This window comes from Rhinatrema bivittatum, chromosome 3 (genome assembly GCF_901001135.1).
Source record: "Rhinatrema bivittatum chromosome 3, aRhiBiv1.1, whole genome shotgun sequence".
Lineage (NCBI taxonomy): Eukaryota > Metazoa > Chordata > Amphibia > Gymnophiona > Rhinatrematidae > Rhinatrema > Rhinatrema bivittatum.
The window spans coordinates 477,717,723-477,741,535 of NC_042617.1; positions in this window are offsets into that span (position 1 = coordinate 477,717,723).

Below are 23,813 nucleotides of genomic sequence, written 5' to 3' on the forward strand. Positions count from 1 at the left end.
ACTTCCTACTCTGCTCCCCATCAGACGCACAGCATAGCTTCCTCCTTCAGCCCCTGAGACAGAATTGGACTTTTTATTTTTCTTGAGCCGCAGGGGGTACTGTGCCTGCACCTGCAGTGGGGAAGGGAGGCAGCAGTGTTGCTAATCCACGAGTACTCAAACGCCAGTTATGCCTCTTCCTGCAATGACCCAGGACATCTGCTGATCTACCTCTTGCTTCAGGCCTTTCCTTCTTCCTGCCCACGTGGACCCAGAACTTCCTCTTCTAGGCCATGTAGGAAGAAAAAAAGGCTATGCAGTTGCCAGCCCCAGACCAGTGGCACCCTAGGCAATCACCTAATGCTTCCAGCAGCCCTGCTTCCACCACTCATGGCCCGGCGGCCTCCCTCTTCTTCTACCGCGAGCAGGATGGGTTCCGCTCATGGCCGCAGACCTCCTGGCTGGCACCTCTCTCCTGGCTGTCACCTGGGACAGACCACACTCCCGTACCCCCCCCCCCCTTAAGTACACCATTTCCAGAAAGACCAGGTTCAAGAAAAGGTCAAAAGCGAGGAACAGTAGGTGACTTCTGCCCAGGGACTGCTGCTGGATAAAAGGGGCCCAACTATGGCTTCTTTATGGGATCTCACAGATGAAAAATCTTACTGAATCCAGTGATGGGGACTTTGTGGACTTGGGGGAGCTACAAATGAGCCTATCAAAGCAACACTTTCCCCATACTAACCTAACATCAGGTTGTGCTTTTAGTTTAACAGGGGCCATTACCTTGTAAGACCAAACTTGGTGGAATAGAAGCTAATCTTCTCAGAGGAAAATGTATCCTATGCCAATAGGTCTGCAGGCCCTTTGAGGCCCTCAATGGCACTGGTTCTGAAAGACTAAATACTACCATGATTTTCTCAGTTTTTAATAGGTTTGAATTGGTATAATTTAACACATCTGTCTTTTCATAGGTAATCCTAGTTACTACTGGAACCAGGAATGGTCTGTGGGGTGTACCTAGAAATTATTCCTAGAGAGAGGGATGAAGTCAGAGTAAAAAGATACTTAGCAGACCATGAAATGGGTTTTATCTGGTTGGAGGCTGATCCCTAATAGTGAGGCTGTAAAGTAGGAGGTAAGGGGTCAGTGAGATCCTTTTTGTTTTTTTTGTTTTCATATATATTCATATATTTTCCTATTTGTAACACATACTTGAGCTGTCTCACAGATACAGATAATGATATAGATATACACATGCAGGATATATTATATTTATTTATTAATTCTTTTATACCACTCAACAGATACCAGATCTGGCTAGAGTGGTAAAGTAATCTAAACTAAAATAAAATCAATCAAAATATATTTAAAAACAATACACAGCCGTAAAATAATTTAAAAAAAACCTCATTAAAAGAAAGTATCCACCTCAAATTTCCCAACCACAAGAACTCCTTCCTACATACCCCATACATATATGCCAAAAAGTGATCAAGATCAGGACCCATATTGCAATAAAAAGTGCCATGTCTTCACCTTCTTCCTAAGGGAGAGATAATTCCCCTTCACTCTCACTTCCAAAGGAACAGCTCAGGGCTATACAATGAAACATTCTTTTCCTATTTGCCACCTTACAAACATCCTGCCCCTCCAGCGGACGGTGTCAATTGGCGAGTAAGAGCCAAAGAAGGAAGATGATAAAAAGGAGCTCCAAGGCCTGGGTCTGATCCTGGGCCTTGGCCAGGGCCTAGGCCGAGACCACGGCGTCACGCTTGGGTGTAAGCCGCGGCTCTTTCTTCAAGTCACAGCCTATACCTAGGCGAGGCACAGGCTTCAGACCTGGACCTAGACTGAAGCACTGGAGTCATGCTTGGGTGTAGGCCTGGACCCCTGCTTTGGGTCTTAGTCTATTCCCTAGGCAAGGCCCTGGCTTTGTGCCTAGGTCTAACCAATGACTTTTTTAAAACAATAGGTTTTCAAATGAAACAATATTCTGATGAAATCTTGTCAGAATTTAACTTGTTCCATTTTTTAAATGATCCAAAATGAAATAGGAAATTTCATCTCATTTCCTATTTTCTTTCTCCTGAATGTCCATCCCTATTATAAATAGCTCTAGATCCTTTCCTGCAAATAACGGGCACCCAGCTCAAGCAATGCCTTATACATCAAGGTCATTAATTAAATTGTGACCTTTTCTCAACAGGCAGTGAAGCTGAATTAGCAAAAGTGTCATACTCATCCCTTCTTGGGAGATCAATGATTAGATGAGCTGCCCTGTTCTTTACCACTTGTAAACTATGAATATTCTTTCTAGGGAGACTCACTAACATGATATTCCAGTAATCTTACAAAGGGCATATCAACACCTGAATCACCAGTCTAAAAATTGATCCAAATAGAGATGTAATTTTCTGAGCTGTGTAAGCCTAAAGAAGATTCTCTGAACCACCTTGTAAATGTGGATGTCCAAATTCAAAGTAGCATCTATGAATACCTCAAAATTTCTAAGTTTTTGACTTTTAACATGTACACACACACACACACACACTCACACACACACACACAATTAGCTTCTCCTTTGTCCTTTAAGTTTTCCTCTTCTTATTTACGGATATTTCCATTGTAAGGTGTCCTTGCACTCTCTTTTTAAATATAGAGTATTTGCAAGCTTTGCAGACACTTTTAATAAAGAAGGTGTAAGATAGAATAGATATAAATCTTGAACTACACGATGACAAAGGTCAGAAAAGAGTCCCATAATCATCACAATATAGATCCGGAATATCATAAAGTTGAACAAAAGATCACGTAATTAATGATCACTTGCTGAACTTGACTAATGAAGATGACCATTTTCTGCTCTTGGCTAATGAGCCCTGTGGTTTAGCTGGCCTATCAGTACTTGATACCATGAACATGCTCAGGTAGGACAGTCCTAACTGGGAAATTTAAAGTATGACTACCAGAACTCTGTAGTCTAGTCTGTAACAGACAACAGGAATATCTGAAATCAGAAGATGTTGGAGAGTGAAGGACAGTACTAGAACCCCCTGTTGAGGAGTCTAGCTGACCAGTGGTGTCCTTAGTAGTCCAAGATTTGGGTGAGAATGACATTTCTTTTAATCAATTCTAGGGTTATTGATTAACTAACTTTGATATAGCAAAGAAGGTTTCAGCTTGAATAACTTTGTAGAATCCCTATAGCTCCCTCATTATTTGTCAAACAGAGTAGAGAGTTCCAGGGTGTAGAAGTGTTACTAGGTCTATTAGCTTTACAAGTCCACAGAGTGACTTTAACTGAGGCAGTCTGTGACCAGTGTTAGCCGGACCGCCCTGTCCCTTAGGACACAGATTGGTCCTCAAGGGCTCAAAAAGAGTTGCTGGGAAATGCCAGTGATTGAGCAACTTAATGGCTGAAGACTCTATGGCAGAGCTGCAAGGCAAGGTGTTGTGGCCTCAGGATATGCCTGGTCTCTGAATTCAAATATTGGTGAAGCAACTTGGTGTGACCGGGCCCAGACTAACATTCACATTAAATAATGAACTGTTGGACTTGCATATATAACCCTTGTATTTGAATATGAAAGAGAATTGCGTCAATGTTTGTGACTATGTTCAGGATGTACCCTAACCTGACACATGTGGATTACAGATGGAGAAGATGTGTCTGCTGAAACAGGAGGAATTATGGGAGATATAAAGTAGATTCCAGGAGAGAGATGGAGGAGAATGAGAGAACAAGAGGGAAAAGAGAGAGAGAAAAGGATGAGGTCAGAGAACAGAGACAAATATTTGCAGGCGATCCAATACTCCTTTTTATCACTATATGCAGTTTCTTTGCATCTCTTAGATTCCCTACTTCTTAAAATTGTTATTGATTGCTGAAAGCATGTAACCAGCAATGTCATGGGTATATTTTCAATAGTGGATGAGGTGAGGTTTTCAAAAGTGCTCTAACTCAAACATAAAAAGACAGGAAGTCATTTTAGAAAATACAGAAAATAGACTTTGAAAAAGCAGAAAAAAGGAGATAAGTGTCATTGGCTAGAAAAGATGGAGGTGTAAAAGAAAATATGGTACTTGATCATTGTGCTTGAAAACAAACAAAATCTGGACAGTTTGTCCTGAAGTTGTAAATTAGTTTCTGAAAGTAAGTGATCACTTTTTAAAAATGCAAATATTGGAGATAATCTCTTCTAAACACATCTCAATGAGGTCATAGAGTACTCCACTAAGAACTCATTCCTCCAACAATTCTAAACAAATCAGGGGTTCCTCTAGTAAACAGCCATGCAATGTATTTGGATTTCTGTCCTTCAAGGATCCAAGGGAAGTCAGGATAGTGTTTTTTGTGGACAATTCAGTAAATGCTGTGAAAGCAATCAGTCCTGACTGGTATATTACTACTACTGCTCCTGAGAGACCATTTTTGGCATCTAATAATGTGAATGTTCAGTTGCTGTCCAACATGGAAGATGAAAATCCAGATGGAGAGAAAATAATGATTTACTGTGTAGAAAAGTAGAAAACTGATAATAGATTAGAAGCTGTGCATTTTGACTTTCCATTGCAGGTAGGTTTTGTACAAGTTATATAAAATGAAAGAAATATGCAGACTATATGTGTATTCAGATGACTAGATGTAGGATTATTGATTAGGGTAAATTAGAAAATAGTTATTGGCTCTGCATTTGTAAATGAAAGAAACTATGAGCGATTTGAAATACAAATGATGTCTGGTAAGACTATATTACTGCTTGAACATCTAGATGTATTTCCCTTCAAAGACATAAAGATTTCTGACAGCACCTGATATTGTGCCCTGAATGATGAATGGGTCACATTACATAGAGTAAGTGCATATGCTATTTGCATTTAATATTGTAACATTTGTATTGTGACAAAAGCCTGAGAGATATTTATTCACTAGAAACTGGTACATTCAGGATAATGCATGTTCCCACAATAAAGCATCACATACAATAAAGGGATGGATCACCTGGTCAGACCAGTTAAGCAAAACTATAAGTAATAAAAGATGATTCATTGTGTAAAGACAGAGAGAAAATCTCCTTACAGTAACAAAATGTTAAAGGAATATGCAAGAGAAGGTTTTAATTTTTTTGTGTTTGGATGATATTTCAATATTTAGCAGATATGCAACACATCTTCAATTATTTCACCAAGGATAAAATTCTAGATTCTCCAGAATTCTTACTATATCTTTTTTAAAAGGCATTGAAAAATATGAAAAAAAACCCTTTACAATCTCAATACAATTTATACTGTTTTTCAGCAAAATCGGGAAAACTGCTCTTCACTATGAATATGCATTGAAAGCTACAAAACTTTCTCCCATGTGACAACAAGCCTAAATAAATGCACTTACTTTGAATTATGTTTAGGTTTTGTAGGTTTCGTGGACCCTTGGCCCAAGGTGGGAGTTGACTCTCCATGAGGGGTTGAGCCCCACAGGACCCCACCGTCGGGAGGCGAGGAGAAATATAAACACAGGCACCTGGACTACGGCTGTGGCCCAGGAGAAAGGAGGCATAGATGAGTAGTCTGCGTCACAGCCACGTGATCGCCGACACCTGCACTGAGGCAATACTGCGGGATGCCCCGAGGAGCGGGGTTTGAGAGGACAGTCCAAAGTATTGCGATGCCGGGCAGGTCAGGAGACAGGGAAAACCAAAGGTAGGATCTCCAAGGCTGAGATGCACAGGGTAGACCCGAGAAGCGAGCAAGCGTGGAGATAGCTCTCTGGTGTTATAACACTGAGACTGCCCCGAGGAGCAGGGAAGCATAGAGACAGGGTTTCTGGAGGAGTAGCACTGAGGTTACCCTGAGGAGCGGGGACGCATAGAGACTGGATCTCTGAAGTAGTAGCGCTGAGACCACCCTGGGGAGCGGGCAGGCATAGAGACTGAATGTCTGGTGTGGTAATGCTGAGGCTAACCTGAGTAGTGGGGAAGCATAGAGACAGGAACTCTGGTGTGATAATGCTGAGGCTACCCCGAGGAGCGGGGAAGGGTGGAGACAGGATCTCTGGAGTAGTAGCACTGAGGCTACCCCGAGGAGCGGGGCAGCACAGGACAAAGTCCCGAAAGAAAGCGCAGAACAGGCCCCCGAGGAGCTGATACCCAGAGCCAGAGTCCAAGGTAGAAGAGCAGAGATCCAAGGCAGGAACTGCAGGTCCGGACAATGGGAACAAGCACCACAGGAGCTCAGGGAACTCGTTGCCAAGTGGGTTAATATAGGCCAAAGGAGGTGCTTAAGTATCTGAGACTAGTGATGTCATCAGCCGGGGATGCCCCTGGAGTTCCCGCCATAGGCCCTTTAAATGGAGGCCAGGTGGCGTGCGAGCCTAGGAAGGCCCGGAGTCAGAGTGTAGGTCGGCGGCTTCCCAGCCGCCACTTAGAGTACCGAAAGCCAGGAGGAACGAAGTGGTAGAGGCAAGCCACAGCCGCGAGCTTACCAGGAGTGGAGAGCAGGGCAAGAGATGACGTGAGCTGGGTTGGCCGCAGGCAGCCGCGGCTGATGATCATAACAAATTAATACTAGCTTCACAGTGTATGTGTGTTACTTAGCTCTTGAAAGTTTCCCTACATCCTGGCACAGATATCCAGCATTACAGCTTTTTTATTTTTCACTTGAATTAAAAAGTCTATGTTTAGGAATAGTTCTGCTGAAAATTATTTGATCTTGGGTTTAGATGCAAACACACACACACATATACACAAACACTAAGGGCCAGATTTTAAAAGCCCTGCGTGCGTAAATCTAGCTGGATTTACGCGTGCAGGGGGGTTATGCGCGCCGATCCTATTTTGCACAGGCCTGGCAACGCGCGCAAGCCCCAGGACGCGCGTATGTCCCAGGGCTCGAAAAAGGGGCGGGGAATGGGCGTTCTGGGTCGTGGCGTGGCCAGAGGCCTCTGTAGGGCCTCTAGGCCGGGGGATCGCGCGCCGGCACTCGGCCAGCGCGCGTAACCTACGCCTGCCCAGAGACAGGCACAACTTCTTTAACAAAGATGAGGAGGGCCTTTAGGTAAGGCTGGGGGGTGGGTTAGGAGGGGAAGGGAGGGGAAGGTGGGGGGGGCAGAAGCAAAGTTCCCTCTGAGGCCGCTGCGATTTCGGAGCAGCCTCGGAGGGAACGGGGAAAGCCATTGGGGCTCCCCTAGGGCTCGGCGTGTGCAAGGTGCACAAATGTGCACCCCCTTGCATGCGCCAACCCCGGATTTTATAACATGCGTGCAGCAGTGCGTGCATGTTATAAAATCGGGCGTAGATTTGTGCGTGACGGGTTGCGCACACAACTCTACGCCCGCACGTATCTATTAAAATCCAGCCCTAAGAGATCCATACAAAGACAGTAAATTTCAAATCGGTTTATGGGTGCACATTTGCCAGTGCATCGTCCTGTGCCCGGGGACTTGGTCATCTTATAATATGCGCGCACATATTTGCGTATCTTATAAATTAGTCTGGCTGTGTATGTGCACTGAAATCCCTCTACTACATGTAAAATAGAGGATTTTAATAGTGATGTACACCAACGCCATTGCCAGCTAAACCAATTCACCCCCAGTTCACCCAGTTAATGGGTAGATCGTCCAAATTCCTCTAGTTTAATAGCCTTCACTCCCAACAGTTAGCTCTGACCCTTAAAACCCCACTGATCTGCCTATTTTTCTTTATTTTATAACCTGTATCTACTCCATTGCAGAAGTTAACTTATGCAGCAGGGAATCTGGGTGTGTACCCAGGCATGTAAGTATTTAAGTTCACATCTCTGGTTGATGCCCTGAAATGCCCAGGTCCTACCCCTTTTTAAAACCTTTGAAAATGTTGTGCTGTGGAAGATATGCACGTATCTGGGCAACTTTAAAAATCTGCTTGGCATATGTGAGCCTGACTTATTCGCGCATCCCCTAATTAATTTGCACGCTGACTTTTAAAATTCACCTTTAAGAGGGATTTGCTCCCCTGAGTTGGCATTTAACCAGACAAACCCTGCAATGTCAAAAATCCTACCAGTTTTACTGGCCCTGAATTATCCAGCTAAAAAGCTTAGCCGGATAACTCAGGGGAGTTCCAAGGAAGAGTAAAGTTATCTGACTGAGTTAGTCAGGTAACACCAATTATTACCCAAGGAAAACATTTCAACAGAGATTTGCACTTGATTTTTCTGCAGATACGTTTTCCAACCGAAGTCATGTGCATAGTTTTGAAAATTCAAAACGGCACACATTAAATTTCTCCTCCAAAACTAACCCCACCCAAAAATCTCTTTCACTATAGTGTAGGTAAAAGAAGACACATTACAAACAATACAAATAATTTTACTCATATATAGGTGAACAATTAAAAAAAAAAAACTTTTATCCTGGTAAACAGCCATATTCAAATTTGATTTACATGCTTAAATGGCTTTTCAAAGTGGGCCTCCCCATGGCATCTCTAGCAATAAGCAGAGTATCACATAAAACTATATGTAAGAAGACATGAAAAAAGTAAACAAGTTTATGTATTCTACTACTTTTTATTTGCAAGTTTTCAAGCACACTGTACATAGTGTAGCATACAAATGACTGACTCCAATTATAACAGCAAGATATTGTAGAGCTATTCTAGTACCAGGCAAAAAAGAAAATGCTACTGTTAACATTGCATGAAGAACTGACTTGTAATTCCTGAAACTATTATCACTTTTAAGTGTTAATTTTTATTTGGTCGTTAATCAAGCTTGTGAAATAAAACTGTTTCCTCTGCTAAAGGGTAATTAGCATGCACTGTGGTTATCTAGATTCTCTTTAGCAATTGTTAAACTTTCTGTAATTCTCCACACTGTCAGATAGAATCATACTGCACTTTTACACTTTGGGGCCTATTTTACTAAAGTGCATTGATATATTAGCATGCATTAAATGCCTGCATTAATTAATACCACAAATACTTAAAGAGTAGTAAAACCTCATTAATACATTTGCATTTATGTTAACATGCATTAATATTAATACAACATTTATTAACATAACATGAACAAATATTCAAATGAGCTGATTCTATTTTTTGTAATTTCAGCAGGCTAATAAATGCCCCATTAAGATGACCCCCTCCCTACTTCGTGAGACACCAAAAAGGACCCAGAAGGTCCAATGTCTCTTTCCCATCCTCCAAGTCACGAAGAAGGGCACAAGAGGCCTAATGTCTCTCTTCCCACCTGCCAGATGCAGCAAAAAGGAGCTCTGAACCCTAATACCTCCCCCCCAAAAAAAAAAAAAGATCCCTCTTTCCCAACCCTCCTCATATAAAGATTAAGTATTATAAATACATACAGGAGAGATTCCCATTCCCTCCTGTCCTGATCATTCCAATGGCCAAAATGACGCTAACTGACCTTATGTGCTCCCTTACCCTGTACATGGCATGGTAGCGCATAAGGTTAGCTGGCACCATTTTAGCCACTGCAGCAAGTTAGTTGATAACTTTATTGAATTTGATAAATCACCTTTCTTTTGTAAGTCAAAGCGATATACAGTTAAAAATTAAAATATAAAAATAAAAGAAATTAACCATAAAAATAAACCACAATAAAAGAACCAGTAATTAAACAAAGTAAAATAATCTTAAATATCTGAAATTAGCATCAAATAAATAGTCTTCAATAACAAAATCAACTTAAACTAATAATAGTATAAAACAGTATCATCAGCAAGTAAAAGCATGGGAAAATAAAAAAGTCTTGAGTAACTTTCTGAATTTTGAATATATCAATTCCTGCCAGATAGAAAAAGGTAAGGAATTCCAAAGAGTAGGGACAAGAAAGGTAAATGACATTTCCTGAGTTCCCTCATAAATTTTTTCTCTAAAAGAAGGGACACAGACTAACTCCTGTTGAAAAGAATGAAGTGAACATCTAGGAAAATATGGGACAAAAATATTTTCTAAATAAGAAGTAATACCTGAACAGGAACCTTTGAAAGCTAAGCAATCCATTTTAAATTGAATTCTCAAAGAAATTGGGAGCCAATAAAGATCTAGTAACAATGGAGTCAGGTATCAAATGTCTTCTTTCCATAAATAAGCTTAGCAGCTAGAGATGTGAATCGGAACCGGAATCGGTTCGAATTCCGGTTCCGATTCACATGTGGGGGTTTTTTCATCGGGCCTGATCCCGGTTTTGTTTATCGGCTGCGCCCGAGCCGATAAACAAAAAACCCACCCTGACCCTTTAAAACAAATCCCTTTGCTTCCCCCACCCTCCCAACCCCCCCAAAAAACATTTTACAGGTCCCTGGTGGTCCAGTGGGGGTCCCGGGAGCGATCTCCTGCTCTCGGGCCGTCGGGTGGGGTTTTCCTATCGTTTCAGGGGAGCCCCCGATTTCTGACGATTTTGAAAATATCGACGATATTTTCAATCGTCCGAAGCCCGATTCACATCCCTATTAGCAGCCATATTTTGAACAAGTTATAATTGTTCGATAGATCACGATGACAGCGCACTCCCTGCGATCTGATTCACCTCATCCAGCACTCATCCAGCTCTCATCCAGCCTCGTCCAGCACTCATCCAGTATCTTCCAGCATTCATCCAGTATCTTCCAGCACTCATCCAGCTCTCATCCAGCCTCATCCAGCACTCATCCAGTATCTTCCAGCACTCATCCAGCTCTCATCCAGCCTCATCCAGCACTCATCCAGTATCTTCCAGTTCTCATCCAGCTCTCATCCAGCCTCGTCCAGCATTCATCCAGTATCTTCCAGCACTCATCCAGCTCTCATACAGCCTCATCCAGCACTCATCCAGTATCTTCCAGCTGTCATCCAGCTGTCATCCAACCTCGTCCAGCACTCATCCAGCACTCATCCAGCTCTCATCCAGTATCTTCCAGCCTACTCCAGCACTCATCCAGCTCTCATCCCAATCACAGAATCCTTATACAAAACTATGACACACTGGAACAACTGCCTGCAATTGATCAATCACCTGCTCTCCAGCCTCAACCTAGTCCTTAACAACAACAAGACGGAGATCCTAATCATCTCACAAGATATAAACAATGGGTTTCTCAACCCAACTGGCACCTCCTATCAACCATACCAAAATTAAATCAATCTCCATATGTGAGAGATCTAGGAGTCATGCTTGATAACCAGCTAAACTTAAAAAAATTTGTAAACACCACCACTAAGGACTGTTTCTACAAACTGCAAGTCCTTAGAAAGCTAAAACCACTACTTCACTTCAACAATTTCTGTATGGTATTACAATCCATCATCCTATCCAAAATCGACTATTGCAACACTCTCCTGCTTGGGCTACCAGCCAGCACCATCAAACCCCTCCAGATGGTTCAGAACTCCGCAGCCAGAATTCTTACCAACACCAACAAAAGAGAAAACATCACCCCCATCCTTAAGAACCTCCACTGGCTGACCATTAAATACAGGATCCTCTTTAAATTTCTCACAACTATCCATAAAGCCACGAACAACATCTCTCTGCTCCACCTAAGCTCCCAACTGCGTCCTCATACATCAACCAGACCTATCAGAGGAGCTGACAAAGGCACGCTCTATGCCCCCCCAGTAAAATCCTCCTTTAGGAAACGTGCCTTATCTACAGCAGGCCCCACACAGTGGAACACGCTCCCTACAGACATCCGACAAGAACCTTGCCACTCGATTTTCAGAAAGAAACTCAAAACTTGGCTCTTCTGCCAAGCTTTTCCAGGAACATAAGCCCCTTGTTCACATCCAGCCTGCTTGTTCCTCTGCCTATTCTCATTTTCTGATCTAATTAAGGTCGTTCTAGGCACAATTTACCCTACCAGCATTGCTTTGCCACAGGTTACCGATTATTACTCTCACAAGCTGTATTTTTCATCTACTCCCCATTATCATTGTACAGATTAGTTTATTCTTTAGACAGTTAACTGTTTGTTTGTTTATGGACCAAGCCATAACTTAGATAGAACAGTTTTCCCCTATCCAAGTTCATGTACCCCCTGTTCCATGTACTGCCTCCAGGTGAATTCTTTTCTCTGTTTCAATGGTTCAATGTTAACCATTCCACTTTCAATGTAAACTGTTCCATGTTCAATGTAAACCGATGTGATTTGTATGTCATATAGGAACACCGGTATATAAAAATTTAAAATAAATAAATAAATAAATAAACAAATAAATAAATAGAGATGTGCAGTTATCTATATTATTAAGGAGGACCAAAGCATGAATTAAGGACCTCAGGTCAGCCCTCTTCAGAAAAGGCATAATGATGAATAAATCACAAAAAAGAAATAAGCTTTTTGGACAAGTTTTGAATTAGAGGTTCAAAATTAAGCTGAGGCGACATGCAAGAGGCCGGTAGTAACAAAATGTCAACCTTCCTTGAAAACCGAATGCTTATGATTTATTGGGATTAACCTTTAATCTGGCAGCTGACAGCCATTATACTATCTTTGAGAGGCAGACATTTAATGGAAATAAAAATTCCTAAGTATTAGTATAAAATGATGCAATAATCTGTATGTCATCAGCATAGGATAGAAAGAAAAGCCCACTTTGAATAAGGGCAGCTAAATAAAGGTGCTAAATAGAGCAGGGGATAGCATAGATTCTTCACTTATACCACAGGAGATCAAACATGCAGGAGATTGCATATTCAACAGAGAAAAAGTTAAGTTAAGAGATGAACCATTTTAGTGGTGTATCTATCAACCCTAATTCTATTAAATAAGAGACCAAATATGATTGATGGTATCAAATGCTGCACTCATGTCCAATAGGACCATGAGAATAGCTTTACCTTTATCCAGGCCTAAAAGTACAGAAACTAAGGTTGTTTCCATACTGTGACCCTTCCTTTCCATCAATCCATGACAATCTCAGGACATCTGGAAATAAAAGGTTCCCCAGTATGGAAAGAGGAGTTTTTTTAACTTTATGTTTATATGCATTTATAAATCAAAGCACGTATACAATATTTTGTATAGCAATTGAATGGAAAAAAAGGAGAAAATCATGAATACAAAAAAAAAAAGAGAACAATGCATGCACAAGACAAAGATAAGGCAAAGAAAATGTGAACCATAAATAACATTAAAGAAATGTAATAGCAATAGTTTATAACTCTAGTATCAACTATAATCAAGCCTAGCTTACTATACTACCAAGGGAACTGGATATTAAACTAAAACTTTCCTTGGATCAGTAAGTAAAGGATCTGAGCTGTTAAGGAGAAAAAAAAAATACAACTAACTGAATGAGGGATAATGTAACATAAAGGTTGCACCTAATGTTAGCACCTCCTGTCTAAGAAGAAGAAAGTTTCTTCTCCACTCCTGAGAAACCCTTGAGAGATAAGGAAAGATAAACATAACCAGGCATTGAAAATTGTAATTGAGATTACGGAAATATAGCAACATTACTTTAGTAAGATTCCCATCAGTAACAATCAAAACAAGAAAAGTGGCATGATCAATAACTTCATAACCAGAAGTTTCAATAAGCAGACTAATATTCAAAGAAGGAGAAGAAACATTCTTCTGGAAATAACAGACCAATCTTGAATTAAATTAGCCCGAACAGTGGCATTTTTGCCAAATCTTGCTGAATTCTATAGATCCTATTGTCATGCTCCCTAAAGATTCATGGATCCAATTTGGAGACAAAAGTATCCAACTTACTAGTTGCTGGACAAATTGGACATCAGCTCCCAGAGAGAGTCCAGCATAAGAACATGCCTTACTGGGTTAGACTAAGGATCCATCATGCCCAGCATCCTGTTTCCAACAGTGGCCAATCCAAGCCATAAGAACCTGGCAAGTACCCAAAAACTAAGTCTAGCCCATGCTACTGTTGCTAGTAATAGCAGTGGCTATTTTCTAATTCAACTTAATTAATAGCAGGTAACGGACTTCTCCAAGAACTTATCCAATCTTTTTTTAAACACAGCTACACTAGGGGGATGGCACGCCGGCAGCTGACCAGCATGTGCAAGTTACACCAGAGGCAGGTGTAACTCCTTGAAATAAGGTAGGGGAGGATTTAGGTATGGCTGGGGGGTGGATTAGATAGGGGAAGGGAGGGGAAGGTGGGGGGGGGGACCGGAAGAACAGTTCCCTCCGAGGCCGATCCAATTTTGGAGCGACCTTAGAGGGAACGGGAAAAGCCATCGGGGCTCCCCTAGGGCTCGGTACAAGCAAGGTGCACAACTGTGCATCCCCTTGCGCGTGCCAATCCCGGATTAGGGTGTACATTTGAGCACGCTGGGTAGCGCGCAAAAGTGTACCCTGTGCGCGCTCATTTAAAAATCTGCCCCTAACTGCATTAACCACATCCTCTGGCAACAAATTCCAGAGTTTAATTGTGCATTGAGTAAAAAAGAACTTTCTCCGATTAGTTTTAAATGTGCCCCATGCTAACTTCATGGAGGGCCCCCTAATCTTTCTACTATCCGAAAGAGTAAATAACCGATTCACATCTACCCGTTCTAGACCTCTCATAATTTTAAACATCTCTATCATATCCCCCCTCAGCCGTCCCTTCTCCAAGCTGAAAAGTCCTAACTAGGGATGTGAATCGTTTTTCGACGATTAAAATTATCGTCCGATAATTTTAATATCGTCTTAAACCGTTATGGAACACAATACAATAGAGATTCTAACGATTTATCGTTATAAATCGTTAGAATCGTGAGCCGGCACACTAAAACCCCCTAAAACCCACCCCCGACCCTTTAAATTAAATCTCCCATTTTCCGTACAGGAAACGATTCGCGGCGGGAAATCGTTCCCTGACCCCCGCTGGACCTCCAGAAACTTTTGGCCAGCTTGGGGGGGGCCTCCTGACCCCCACAAGACTTGCCAAAAGTCCAGCAGGGGTCCGGAAGGACCTCCTGCCGTGGAATCGTGTTGTTCTATGGCCGCCGCCATTTTTCGGCGCCATTTTGGAAAATGGCGCCGGCTGAAGACAACAAGATTCAATAGCAGGAGCCCGTTCCGGACCGCTGCCGTTCCGGACCGCCGCTGGACACCCAGGTTATTTAAGTCATTGGGGGGGGGTTCGGGAGGGTGGGAGATTTAATTTAAAGGGTCGGGGGTGGGTTTTAGGAGGTTTTAATGTGCCGGCTCACGATTTAATGATTTTTCACGATATTTACCCCCCCCAAACGGCAACAATACGATTCCCTCCCCCTCCCAGCCGAAATCGATCGTTAAGACGATCGAGGACACGATTCACATCTCTAGTCCTAACCTCTTTAGTTTTTCCTCATAGGGGAGCTGTTCCATTCCCCTTATCATTTTGGCAGCCCTTCTCTGTACCTTCTCCATCACAATTATATCTTTTTGAGATGCGGCGACCAGAATTGTACACAGTCTTCAAGGTGCGATCTCACCATGGAGCGATACAGAGGCATTATGACATTTTCCGTTTTATTCACCATTCCCTTTCTAATGATTCCCAACATTCTGTTTGCTTTTTTGACTGCCGCTGCACACTGAACCGACGATTTCAATGTGTTATCCACTATGACGCCTAGATCGCTTTCTTGGGTTGTAGCATCTAATATGGAACCCAACATTGTGTAATTATAGCATGGGTTATTTTTCCCTATATGCATCACCTTGCATTTATCCACATTAAATTTCATCTGCCATTTGGATGCCCAATTTTCCAGTCTCACAAGGTCTTCCTGCAATTTATCACAATCTGCTTGTGATTTAACTACTCTGAACAATTTTGTGTCATCTGCAAATTTGATTATCTCACTCGTCGTATTTCTTTCCAGATCATTTATAAATATATTGAACAGTAAGGGTCCCAATACAGATCCCTGAGGCACTCCACTGTCCACTCCCTTCCACTGAGAAAATTGCCCATTTAATCCTACTCTCTGTTTCCTGTCTTTTAGCCAGTTTGCAATCCACGAAAGGACATCGCCACCTATCCCATGACTTTTTACTTTTCCTAGAAGCCTCTCATGAGGAACTTTGTCAAACGCCTTCTGAAAATCCAAGTATACTATATCTACCGGTTCACCTTTATCCACATGTTTATTAACTCCTTCAAAAAAGTGAAGCAGATTTGTGAGGCAAGACTTGCCCTGGGTAAAGCCATGCTGACTTTGTTCTATTAAACCAAGTCTTTCTATATGTTCTGTGATTTTGATGTTTAGAACACGTTCCACTATTTTTCCTGGCACTGAAGTCAGGCTAAACGGTCTGTAGTTTCCCGGATCGCCCATGGAGCCCTTTTTAAATATTGGGATTATTAGCTATCCTCCAGTCTTCAGGTACAATGGATGATTTTAATGATAGGTTACAAATTTTTACTAATAGGTCTGTAATTTCATTTTTTAGTTCCTTCAGAACTCTGGGGTGTATACCATTCAGTCCAGGTGATTTACTACTCTTCAGTTTGTCAATCAGGCCTACCACATCTTCTAGGTTCACCGAGATTTGATTCAGTCCATCTGAATCATTACCCATGAAAACCTTCTCCATTACGGGTACCTCCCCAACATCCTCTTCAGTAAACACCGAAGCAAAGAAATCATTTAGCTTTCCGCGATGGCCTTATCTTCTCTAAGTGCCCCTTTAACCCCTCGATCACTAACAGTCCAACTGACTCCCTTACAGGCTTTCTGCTTCGGATATATTTTAAAAAGTTTTTACTGTGAGTTTTTGCCTCTACAGCCAACTTCTTTTAAAATTCACTCTTAGCCTGTCTTATCAATGTCTTATATTTAACTTGCCAACGTTTATGCTTTATCCTATTTTCTTCTGTTGGTTCCTTATTCCAATTTTTTAATGAAGATCATTTGGCTAAAATAGCTTCTTTCATCTCCCCTTTTAACCATGCCGGTAATCGCTTTGCCTTCTTTCCACCTTTCTTAATGTGTGGAATACATCTAGACTGTGCTTCTAGAATGGTATTTTTTAACAATGACCACGCCTCTTGGACATTTTTTACTTTTGTAGCTGCTCCTTTCAGTTTTTTTCTAACAATTTTTCTCATTTTATCAAAGTTTCCCTTTTGAAAGTTTAGCACGAGAGCCTTGGATTTGCACACTGTTCCTCTTCCAGTCATTAAATCAAATTTGATCATATTATGCTCACTATTGCCAAGCGGCCCCACCACCGTCACCTCTCTCACCAAGTCCTGTGCTCCACTGAGAATTAGATCTAAAATTGCTCCCTCTCTCATCGGTTCCTGAACCAATTGCTCCATAAAGCTATCATTTATTCCATCCAGGAACGTTATCTCTCTAGCGTGTCCCGATGATACATTTATCCAGTCAATATTGGGGTAATTAAAGTTTCCCATTATTACTGCACTTCTAATTTGGTTAGCTTCCTTAATTTCTCTTACCATTTCACTGTCCGTCTCACCATCTTGACCAGGTGGACGGTAGTATACCCCTGTCACTATAGTCTTCCCCGACACACAAGGGATTTCTACCCATAAAGATTCAATTTTGTATTTAGTCTCATGCAGGATGTTTATCCTGTTGGACTCTATGCCATCCCGGACATAAAGCGCCACACCTCCTCCCGGGTGTTCCTCTCTGTCATTGCGATATAATTTGTACCCCGGTATAGCACTGTCCCATTGGTTATCCTCTTTCCACCATGTCTCTGAGATGCCAATTAAGTCTATGTCATCATTCACTGCTATACATTCTAATTCTCCCATCTTACTTCTTAGACTTCTGGCATTAGCATATAAACATTTCAAACTTTGTTTTTTGTTTGTATTTTCATTCTGCTTTTTAATTGATAGGGATAAGTTAGAATTTTTTAGCTCATGTGAGTTTTTATTTACAGGCACTTGGACTATTTTTCTAATTATTGGAATCTCACAGTCGGGATGCCCTAATTCTAATGCATCATTAGTATCCTTTGAAGATACCTCTCTCCGAACCATGCACTGCTGAGCGACTGTCGGCTTTCCCCTTTGTTCTAGTTTAAAAGCTGCTCTATCTCCTTTTTAAAGGTTAGCGCCAGCAGTCTGGTTCCACCCTGGTTAAGGTGGAGCCCATCCCTTCGGAAGAGACTCCTCCTTCCCCAAAAGGTTCCCAAGTTCCTAACAAAACTGAATCCCTCTTCCTTGCACCATCGTCTCATCCACGCATTGAGACTCTGGAGCTCTGCCTGCCTCTGTTGACCTGCACGTGGAACAGGGAGCATTTCAGAGAATGCTACACTGGATGTTGTGGATTTAAGCTTTCTACCTAAGAGCCTAAATTTGGCTTCCAGATCCTCTCTCCCACATTTTCCTATGTCGGTGCCCACATGTACCACGACAGCCGGCTCCTTCCCAGCACTGTCTAAAATCCTATCTAGGTGATGCGTGAGGTACGCCACCTTTGCACCAGGTAGGCATGTTACCCGGCGATCCTCACGCCCACTAGCCACCCAGCTATCTACATTCCTAATAATCAAATCACCAACTATGACGGCTGACCTAACCCTTCCCTCCTGGGCAGTAGGCCTTGGGGAGATATCCTCAGTGCGAAAGGACAATGCATCACCTGGAGAGCAGGTTCTTGCTACAGGATCCTTTCCTACTGCACCTGGTTGGTGCTCTCCCATCATGAGACCTTCTTCCTCTCTGTCTGCCTCAGCTCCTCCAGGTCTGCCACTCTAGCCTCCAGAAATCGGACTCGTTCTCTGAGAGTCAGGAGCTCTTTGCAACGCATGCACATGTACAACTTCTCACCGGTGGGTAACATCAGCTCTGTCTTTGATCCTTAAAAAAACAAGGTCAGGCTGAGTCGAACCAGAAGCTGAATGAAAGAGCAAAGATTTTAATCTTTATGTCAAGGCTACATTTTGATATGGCTTGCAAAACTTTGATTTTCTAAAATTCTCCTTGCAGACAGAACTCATGCTCAGAAAAAAATAGTCCATTGATTTTTTCTCATTATATTAACAGTTTCAATCATGAAACAAGTGTTATATGATAAATATATATATGATAATAGACACATCCACTAATGTAATGTATTGAAAAGTTAAAATATATATGAATAATAGTAATATAGGTATATTAGCTCTGACAACCCCTTAATAAGGGAATTCTGGTCACTCATACTAGATAATTCATGAGAAGCATGGGAAACCCTTTTCTAAAAATAATAGATATCTCTATTTAATGTTGCCTGAACTATTCTGAGAAGTTTATATGCAATATAATTGGAAGAAAAACTCCTGGTACCATTCATGATGTCATTCTGGAGAACTGTGTTGGAGTAGGCTGTCTGGCTAGTAGAAACAATGTTAAGGAAAGGCAGAGATTATTAAAAAAAAATGTTAAAAATTAATGATAGTATAAGAAAAATAATGGAACCAAGAAAAAGTAGAGATAACCTGTCGGCTTTATAACAGTCATTTATTATATCAAATTCTTGTCTACCAGCTTCAGCTGAAGTTAGAGACTGCAAAAAAATAATGAAAAAAAGCTTGACATCTTTTAGGTCAAAATAAAACAGTGCAGACTGACAAAACTTTGCAGATTTCTGCAGGCAATCTATGGGTATCTAGAGAAAACCCCATTGATTTCCATGGAGCTGCCCACAGATTTGCACAGAAAGCTGACATTTTAATGGTCTACCCTGAAGATATTTCTTTGTTGTTGAGTTGTTTATTTTATTTTATTTTTTGGTGGGAGAGATGGGGAGGTTAGATCTGATGTGTAACTCACACAACTCGTCTTAGGGATTATATATCCCAACCTATTTTCTGTTAATGAAATTATTGTTCTGTGCAAAATAGCCATCTGTGCATTTTCAGCTTTTGTACATAAACTAAACACAAATAAAAATACTCACACAATTCATCTGAATTGCTGAAGATGGGAGAAGAAGGCAATTGCAAATGTAAGAATCATTATTCAAGTATAAATTGTGCAATACATGCAATGAGCAGAATTATAATGTAAATAATAGGATAGGCAATAATTGGATAGGCAATAAAATTCAACAGAAAGTACATAATTCTTGGAAAATGTTACAGTGCAGGCATGTTTTTAAGGATAAAACAAAATTTAGACAGATGAATTGGTAGTGATGAACAGAACAGGAATTTCAGATCCCACAGTTTGTCTAGTTAAGCTCTAAAATTAGGCAAACCATTTGAATATGAAGTAACACAAATTGTGCTAATCCACCTGTTAATGTTAAAACTTAATCATATCTTCTTAAAGTATAGCTAAGATTTTTGGTCCACTCAGTAGTCAAATGTGCCTCCTGCGATGGCCATCTACCCACTACCTCACTCAAAACCGAAGAGATATAACCCTATAGCCCTACCTTACCTCTACAAGGAATATGCAAAGATAGGTCCCTGTGGGCTGATTCCCCTACCCCTCAGTCTCTGAAAATGAGATCACGTGTCAATCTCTCAATCCCTATTACCCCCCTCCCACCAGGCTTTCACAACCACCACTACCACATCCAATACTCTTCAAATGAAGATGGAGCAGGATAGAGATCTTCCTTGTGCCCTGCTGGGTCTAATGGCCAAAATTGCATCGCTGACTTGACATGTTCCTTTGCCCCCATTTTCATTTGAGTATCATCAGATGGGGTTGGCGGTTGTGGGGTGCCTATTATCAGGCATTTGGGGATCAACCCACAGGAAACCTATTGTTGCTCCTTCAGGATAGGGGGCAGAAAATAGTCCATGGTGGGGAGCTATTTTTATGTTTTAGGGAATGGGAACCACAGGAACCCTTATTTGAACTCACAGTGATTGAATTCTGAGTCTCCATCAGAGCTGGCTTTGCCATATCTGGAAACTCAGATGCTTTCCCAGTCATAATAAAACCCACAGCAAAGGAGACACGTGGATGGATCGGTGTAAAACAAGGTATTTATTGAAGCTTGCCCGACTCTGGCCGAATTTCGCTCAAAGTGCTGCCTCAGGGGCTTACAAGCCAATCGTTTTGGCTTAAAACATCTGAGTTAGCATGTAATGAAGACAACGATGGTTACACAGCAATTTCTCGGAAATTATGTTCAAATGAGGTCTATATCTAGACGCAGTTGCCGGCATTGTAAATTTGGCGCCAGAAAGTGGCGTTCTATTGACCCAGAGTACAAAAATCACAACACGGAATGGTGGAGATGCAATTCTTGCTAGTATCCATGTTGAGCGTTCATTAGGTGAGTTCTCTCCTTGAGTAAACTAGTATTGAAAGTCAGAATTGCATCTCCACCATTCCGTGTTGTGATTTTTGTACTCTGGGTCAATAGAACGCCGCTTTCTGGCGCCAAATTTACAATGCCGGCAACTGCGTCTAGATATAGACCTCATTTGAACATAATTTCCGAGAAATTGCTGTGTAACCATCGTTGTCTTCATTACATGCTAACTCAGATGTTTTAAGCCAAAACGATTGGCTTGTAAGCCCCTGAGGCAGCTCTTTGAGCGAAACTCGGCCAGAGCCGGGCAAGCTTCAATAAATACCTTGTTTTACACCGATCCATCCACGTGTTTCCTTTGCTGACAGCCATCTTGGATCAGCTACCGGTTTGTTTTCTTGGACCATAATAAAACCCACTACTAGTAATGCCCATTTTTCTAATAGCTTTATGCCATGTGGTAAATTGGGTGTAATATCCTGTAATATTACTTGCATTAAAATCAGTCTTTAATAATCATTAATGGCTTATTTTAACACATTTTAATAAATAAATTCCTAAAGGCCTTATTCAGAAATAACATCTCCCAAATCTATATCAATAGAAAAAATATTGAATAAGTCTGATGTGTATTCATGCAATCAAAAGACTGTCAGTCATATGACAAAGTTATAATTTGTAGACACATTTCTCAGCTCAGTCAGTCAAATATGGTCTATATTTATATCAACATTTTCCTACAATACAGTTACTATATGAAAATTATAATCATGTTTTTCTACAACCTTTTTCATTTGACTGCATTACTTATTTGTACAATATTTCAGGTTATATTATTATAATATTTTATACTGAAAAGGAAAAAACAAATCTACTATATTGCTTAGTGTCCTTTTCCATACCAGTACTCATACTGGCACTATACTGAAGCATGCATTTCAATTCATGTTAGTAGTATTCCAGGAACAAACAACTCAAGGGCATTCAGTTGTTATTGGTGTTGTACAATGAGATACTCCCCACTAAACAGTAGAAATGTTTTCTGTTTTCAGTCATGTGTCAGTATGAGGCTAAGCCAGTCTACCAATTACACTCTTGCTGCAGTTCTCTTTGCAAGTGCTATGAACTCTAATTAAACGTAATGAAAGCAATCAGTCTGCAAGTGTCAGAACTGGATTTTCCAGCTGTGAATAAAATGTTACTGACCCCCATTTGTGGAGAAAATAGTCAAACATTGTTCTCATATGCAAATGAAGTAGCTCTTGAACTTTAGATTAAATTTTGAAGTGGCAATTCCAGTCAGGTTCATTTACCAACTCACTAGTTTTGCCCTGATGCACAGAGCATGTCTGACTGGAGGATTTTTAACCTGCCTTAAAATAGTACAAATAAGAGACTAGTATTTGTCAGTAATCATACTGCCAAATTTTGACCATCTGTAGTGCCATCAAAATATTTACCAGGGTCCTAATCTACAGAGAATTAGTATAGGCCAAAGTTGGTAGGAGGAGTGCTTGAAGTGCTCTGTGAAAGTCATCACCAGTCTAAGACGTCAAAGCATACGCGGTCTGAGGAATATTACTTTAACTACCAATTTTACTTGGATACGCAATGAGAGATTGGAGTGTAAATGAACTCCAAGGTTTCTGCACAGTAATGGGGATTGTGTGCCATGTAACGATCAAACCAGAAAATAGATGGAATACAATTGCCTAAATGGGCTACTTGGTCTTTATCTGCAATCATTTAATATGTTACTATGTAAAAACGTGTGCATTTGTACTTAATAGCAGGTAAACACTCCTTAAAACCCAAATGAATAACTGCCTACTCTCCCTTGTTAGCCAATTGGTTTACAAATAGCTGGTACATCATGGCGGTAGGGAAGTTAATTATGGAGAGAATGGATAGCATTCAATTATTGTCTGTTCAGTGATATGCTTTGCTATAATAATCAGAGAAGGAGCTAGATTTAAAAAATAATTAAATATGGTCAGCATGGAGCTAGATTTAAAAAGTAATTAAACATGGTCAGCATGGAGCAGTTAAAGTTTCCTGTGATCCAGAATTCTAAATATTGATGAACACGAGGACAGCAACAACAGCAATGATAATGGTGATGAACATAAAGATGTCACTGATAATGAGGTTGCTATAGTATCAGTTATAATCATATCATTCTTGCAGCTGAGGACAAGACATAACTTCCTCCTGGATCCTAACTTGGCCAGGTCATCCCAGCACTGTTTTATACCATGGGACAGTTTTTGACTCAAAGTTTGTAATGGCAAGACAGAAGGAAGCACTGCAGTGAATATGATGAATATAATTACTATAAATATGCTGCTAATACTGCTGTTATTACCCATATCATAGCACTATTCCTAATGCCAACATGGTCTCCTTTTGCTTTGGTTCATTATCCACATCTACCTTTGTTCTAGTCAGTGCTTTCTTTCTGGAAAAAAAAATGGGCCAGTACTCACATGCAGGGCCCTCCTTGGTGTGGAATGGAAAGGGGCAACCACCAGGTCCCCACCCCCTATAACTGTCCACAAAGTCTATGAAATAACATCATTGCAAATATTACACCTGACCCTAGAACACCAATATATCTTCTATTTATTTATTTATTTATTTATTTGAAATATATTCCTTAATTGCTCCTC